The 6580-nt window shown below is 35.2% G+C and overlaps 1 non-coding gene across 1 annotated transcript; it reads right to left on the bottom strand.

Moving 5' to 3' along the window:
* Positions 1 to 849: 849 nt before the first annotated feature.
* Positions 850 to 936, bottom strand: TRNAS-GGA. Its single transcript has one exon. It is a non-coding gene; the product is annotated as a tRNA-Ser (tRNA).
* Positions 937 to 6580: the final 5644 nt, after the last annotated feature.

Below are 6580 nucleotides of genomic sequence, written 5' to 3'. Positions count from 1 at the left end.
AATCCTTTTTTTGTGGGATCGTTTTCCCCGAAAGGGGATGAGAAGAATTATAGAATGAATTGCTAATTATGCCTAGATCTCAAATAAATGGAAATTTTATTGATAAGACCTCTTCAATTGTAGCCAATATTTTATTACGAATAATTCCGACAACTTCAGGAGAAAAAAAGGCATTTACCTATTACAGAGATGGTGCGATTTGATTTTTTATTGTTTTTTTTTACCCCTCAGTTTTACGAGGAAAAGAACGTAGTTAGGAATAGAAAAAAAAACAAATTAGTGAAAGAAACCTACGCTTGGTGAAGGTGAAGTTTAGATATAGAGCAATTCCCTCATTCTTACCAAGTTATCGTTGCAAACCCCGATTACACTAAACCCTAAAGGATAAAGAAAGATCGAAAGCTCTGATTCAAACTTATCTTGTTTCATCCCCCCGCAGGGAATTGCCAAACCATTTGACTATTGACTCCTTACAATATAAAGGATTTGTAAATCAAATAATAGATAGTAAATGGATCGGTCTAAAAATAAATGAGTTGTTGGTCGTAGAATATTATTTCCGTCAGACTTGATTCTAACGAAAATAAAAAAAGCAAGGTTCATACCAATTTTGACTCCTTTCACTGAAGTAAATAGAGTACGTCTCATTCACGTATCAAAAAAGGATCGGCAATAGGATTCTTTTGATTTTTTTCTTCTTTTCAATATCAAGACGATATTTCTATTTTTATTATCGCAGGTATTAATTAGGGATAGATAATGTCTATTAAATAAGGCGTTAAAATGATGATATCAATTCTTATTTTCTTTGATACATTATAGTAGGTAACGTTGATGAATGAAAAGAAACGGAAAGAGAGGGATTCGAACCCTCGGTAAACAAAAGTCTACATAGCAGTTCCAATGCTACGCCTTGAACCACTCGGCCATCTCTCCTACAGAATGTTATTCTTGACCAAAACCCGAATCAATAGCGAGTCCTTCATCTTAATTATCTTAATTGTAGTACATGTATGACTGCCCGATGCGATGGTTCCATAAGAAGAAATTTATTTTTCAATTTCATATTTATCAATAACAACTTCTTTCATCAGCTAACCCATGTAATTCATGAATCGTTCGATGAATCTTTTTATTTCAACTATTTCAATTGTATGGTGTGGCACATACACGTTATGCAAACAAAAAGGATGGTTACTTTATGTGAATTTGATTGAATGATTATTCTATTCTTTTTGGATCATAACCAAATCAAAAATTCTTATAGAAAACTTGGTTTCAACTTAGATGAAATAGTAATGGTCATGGGTATACTGGTATACTACAAAATTGGAATGAAATCTAATCTGATTCAACTATTTCATTTTATTTTTGTCCAAAAGACCGCATTTTTTCCAATAAGTTTGTTTTTATGTTATTTTGTTATGAAATCGAATTAAACCACATGCTCCACCGCTTGTGCGGGCCCCCGTCAATTCCTTTGAGTTTCATTCTTGCGAACGTACTCCCCAGGCGGGATACTTTATCAAAAGACCTTACGAAACAAAACTTCTCGTTATCTTAGACCTTCACTCATAGCGGCCTAGCCTACCGATCTACCCACGGAAACTAGTCTGAATCGTCAAGTACTACTCAAACGAGGTGCGGATCAAGGTTTCTTTTTCTTAGATAGAGAGACCGTCGATCAAGAGGAAAAAACGAAAATCAGATAGGGGAGTTGTCTAGCTCAAGAAAGTAAGCGGTTCATTCAGACAGGCTTCCTTCACTTCAGAGTGGCCTTAGTGCCTTCTTGACTGGTCTGAGTTCAACACACACACCTTCCCTTTTCTAGCGCCTTAGCGGTCTTGCTTCAGGTAAAGGACCCGATCTTTCTTTTCCATTTAGAAAGGCTTTTTTCCATTTCTGCTTGAAATTTGATTCGTCTTCCCTGTTGGCTATGAAAGAAAGAAAACTATGGATTCGCATTGAAGCAAGGTCACACAAGACGAAAGGTCAATGAAAAAGGCATTTCTTCCTTGATTGTCTATTAGTCTATTAGGAAGTCGATCTTCTTTCGCTTGAAAGTGGAGTTCTTTGATCCTATACCAGGATACCAGCGTGTTTTCCAGCTGACTGAAGTATAAAGGGCCTAGTCTATATCTACAGCTGACGTGACTCCGTACCGACAACTTTCGCTTTGTAGACGGATAAGTGACTCTGTCACCCTAGCTTTTCTCCTTTGTAGAACAGCTAAGCCAGTTCCTGAGTTTCATGCCATAGCGGCAGGTTCAGAATTGGACCCACGAGATAAAACCAGAGCTCTTTAAGCCGGCTGGAGCTCAGACTGCAAGTGAAAAGAAGTGAAGCTTCCGATCGTTTTCTTAGTGCTGTAGTTTTTCTTGTTAAGAAAGAGGACAATGTGTGGGAAGGATCTGTTGAGCTTAGTAGCTCAGGATCCACATCTTCTCCAACAAGTTGCTCATGCAGTAAGTGAGCTTTTTACACGCTTCCATGCTAGTCTTGGGGATGGTAACTCAGAGCTTGGGTTGAGAAACGAGATGGACTCATTGAAGGATCGGTTCCAGAGTGTTATCGACGGGTTGAAGGAAGACTCTCATAAGGCTAGCCTGAAAGACTGAATACCTTAGGGCCCGTACCAAGAAAAGTCATTCCCCTTACCAGAAGCTTACGTAAGAGATGGCTATTTCTGTCAAATGTTCGAGAAAAAGTATTTCATGGGGCTTGGACATGAGCATGGTTTGATGAAGAGAGAATGTCTGAGCTTTTGTATTGGAAAGAGAAGTGCGACACATCTTCTCGATAGGCGAGTCTTTGTATTAATCATACTACTTCATTGGTATGTAGTTTGATATTATCCCTATAGTAAAAAGAGTCTATTCTATATTATACAAGCGGTAATTGTGTAATCATAATCATCATATATTCTAATAATATATTATAATAAGTCCTCATAGCTTCTCTTTCCAACCTTTTTGACGCAACACGGAAACCTGATTTGAACTTGGCATGAAAATTTTAGGATTGGGTCAATCAATATACGATTTTGTTGATTCAGATTTGCCTAAGTGACTCGGAAAAAAAAGGGTTTGCTTGAGTGGACAAAAAAAGCTATTTAATTATTTTTAAATGAGAAATTCATATGAAATTATAATTTTTTTTTTGCTTTTTTTTTAATTGTGTTCGATTTAGATAATCTTGATCATTTTATGTCAAGTTGACACTAACTTATAATAATTTAAATGTTTTTCGTGTCATTTCAAGCTAAATTAGAGTTTGAGTTGAAATTTTTTACTTGCTTAGTAAATATATTTGGTTTGAGTTGACTATATATATGTTGGGTAATTTTTTGGGCTAGTCCTATACTCACTTATGAACTTGAGTTGACACCTGTAGCTTGATTTGTGCTTGTTAGTAAATTTTGGGTGTCACCCATAATTTTGAATACAACTTTTTTTAAAAAATTGGGCAATAAGTTTTTATGATTACTAGATAGATAAAGTAGATATTGGATCATTTGATGAGATTGTTCTAAGGAATTCTTGAGTAAATTTTGAGAACTATTTGCATTAAAACTTAAGCAAAACAAACTTCTAATTGTTTTATAGCTAAGTTTCAGGGTTTTTGTCTAAATCCCAACTATTAATGAGACTGATCTCTTAGCATATATGATTAGTCAAAGTACCTAAATTATATACTCTGTGCGATAATGATTTTACTTAACGATATGAACTGTATATACTACTACTATTTTGATTTGACACCTTACCATTGGAAATACATGGGTTAGAATATTCCTTGATTAGGATCACTTGGGCCGGTAAAAATAGTGGACAACTTCTTTCTTAAATTTTGAAACAGTAACTGAAAACCAAGTAGGATGCTGCTTTCAAGTGCTGGAATCAATTTTAGCAAAGTCTTGGACTCTACTATAATTTTGAAACTTGAACTAATCTGCCAACAGCTATTTTGGATTTCCTGTTGCAAGAAATTGCTCAAGAGCCCAATAAAATTGCAATGATATGGCCAAGATTGATTTGCGAGAAGGTAAAGAAGTTGTGGTGCTGGATTTTGGTGTTTTTGGTGAAATCACAGGCACCCACGTCCAAAATTGGGGAATCCATCCCAAAACAGGGAACCCTCCTTGTAACAAAGAAAAATCTAAAGTAAACTTCTCCAAAATAATCCCCTATTCTCTCAAAGAAAGCCCTATATGAAAACTATCCAAGTAACTTCTAGACCCATTATCCCTATGAGTTTAAAATAAATGAAAAGATGTTCTCTAATAATGAATTAATTATCAAAATACCCACCTAGCAATTACATTTTTCTTTCTTTTTAACAACTCCAAGAAAACTGTAAGAAACTACTCTTTCTCAGAAGGCTTCATCACAATCAAAACCCACAATAGCTTCATCTGTCTCAACTAATTGTGCCTTCTTTGCTTCTTGTTTGGGCACCAAATCTTCTAACTGGAGAGTTTCCCGAAACATTCTGGTTCAGAAGTTTGAATCTGGCTTAATAGTTTTCACGGGCTTCAGGAAATGGCATTATAAAGCAACTTTCATACGGAAATCCTGCAGCAAGTTTCCAGGACTGCACTTCGAAATGCTGCTTCATCGCTGTAATTTAGTTGGTTCATATTCCTTGTTCCTGAACATGGTTGGACAGCAGACCTGCAATGATTAAGATAGGTAAATATTGTTTCTAAGAAAAAAACTATCAATGGAAAATTAATACTGAAAAACAGAGAACCTGGTTTTGTGACTTTTTCTTGAATAAGAACATGATCGCCACTTTAGGATTCTTGAATTTCTTCTTGTAGGACTTCAAAATGGGAAATACATTTGCTGGACTCTGCTTTGATTTGGAGCACTTGTGACAGCTAGAATAGTGGATGACCCCTTGTTCACATTTGGAAATAATCAATGAGACATTGATTTTGTTGATACAAAGTAAAAAAAAAACTATCAATGGAAATTAAAAAACAGAGAACCTAGTCTTGCTGCTTTTTCTTGATTATGAACATGATCGCCACTTTAGGATTCTTTAATTTCTATATAGGACTTCAAAATGGTCTCAGGAAATACATGTGCAGGACTCTGGCTTGGTTTGGATCACTTGTGACGGCATTATTGTCGCATGTGATCCACACAACAAGAATAATGGATGACCCCTTTGTCACATTTGGAAGTCGTCAATGATCAACTAGTTATGACATTGATTTCAAGTGTTGGAATAAATGTTGGCAAAGTCCTTGACTCCACAATGATTTCAAACTTAAAAGAATATGTTTCGTTGCTATTTTGGATTTCTTTCTGAAAGAAATTGGTAGGGCCAAAGATAGATTATAGAGACGGTAAAGAGGTTGTGGTGATCGATTTTGGCGAAATCCCAGACTTCATTATGATCGCCTTGCCTTTCCACCTCTCCAAACTTGAGGAAGCCACCCCAAAACAGGGAATCATTCCTGTGATGAAAACTTCTTCAAAAGAATCCCTTATTCTCTCTAATGAATGGCCCATGTATGGGGAAATTATTACTAATAACTTCTAGACCTTTTAATTGTTAAATTATCCGTAAGGTTTTAAAATAAAAGAGAAGATGCTATTTGATAATTAATTAATTATGAAAAGCACCCTTTTAACACTGTATCATAAGAACTCACTTGACCTTAGCCAAAAGACTGAGAAAGGTATCAGCATAAGTGCTCACGGGTTATAAACTCGTACTTGAAAAGATTTAGTTACAAAGTATTATTATTCTAATGGCTGAAATTTTGTCTTTGTATTTTTTATCTTTCAGTGGCTAGTTACATCAGCTTGGCAGTTGATTTTTGTCAAACTAAGCTCCATATGGGAACTTGCTCAAGTATTTTTCAATTATTTATCAAGAAAAGTTTGTTCTCTAAACAATCAATTATTCTACATGAAAATTGACCAAACTCCATGGTTAGAAAATTGGCTTGTTGACATTTAGATTAAAATGAGAAAAACTTTCTTCCTAAATGCATATACTCAATTAGTTAATAAAAAATTAGGCTAAGTTAAGGTAGTAATGTGGTCTTTGATTAGGATGAAATTAAAAGTTATGAGACTGCTCTTTGCATGAGAGTTAAGGCTTCAAGGTAGACGAGCAATCTGCATTTAATGAAATCATCTTAGCATTGTGTAAGTGCTAGGGCGTCCCTTGGAAGCGACGCGCTGTATAGCATGAATATAGTGAAAAGTGTGTAAGGGCCGCTGCACCGGCGTCCGGGTGTAGTGTTAAATAAACAATTGTTCCTACATTACGAGCAAATGCAGGTAAAGAAGTTAGTCCATGAAACTGATAAAACTAATATTATGATAGGATCTTGGAATATAGGTATTCTCAATGGTAAATTAATGGAATTAGTTGATACTATGATTCATAGGAAAGTTAATATTTTATGTATTCAAGAAACTAAGTGGGTTAGAGAAAAGGCTATGGAGATTGATAATTTAGGTTTTAAACTTTGGTATTTTGGTAAAAGTCGCATTAGAAATGGTGTAGGTGTAATTATAGATAAGAGTTTGAAAGATAATGTTGTAAAAATTAATAG

The sequence above is a fragment of the Phalaenopsis equestris genome, unplaced genomic scaffold (genome assembly GCF_001263595.1).
Source record: "Phalaenopsis equestris unplaced genomic scaffold, ASM126359v1 Scaffold000002, whole genome shotgun sequence".
In the NCBI taxonomy this organism is placed as follows: domain Eukaryota; kingdom Viridiplantae; phylum Streptophyta; class Magnoliopsida; order Asparagales; family Orchidaceae; genus Phalaenopsis; species Phalaenopsis equestris.
The sequence above is the reverse complement of the archived record's forward strand: the minus strand, read 5'-3'. Positions and strand labels throughout refer to the sequence as shown.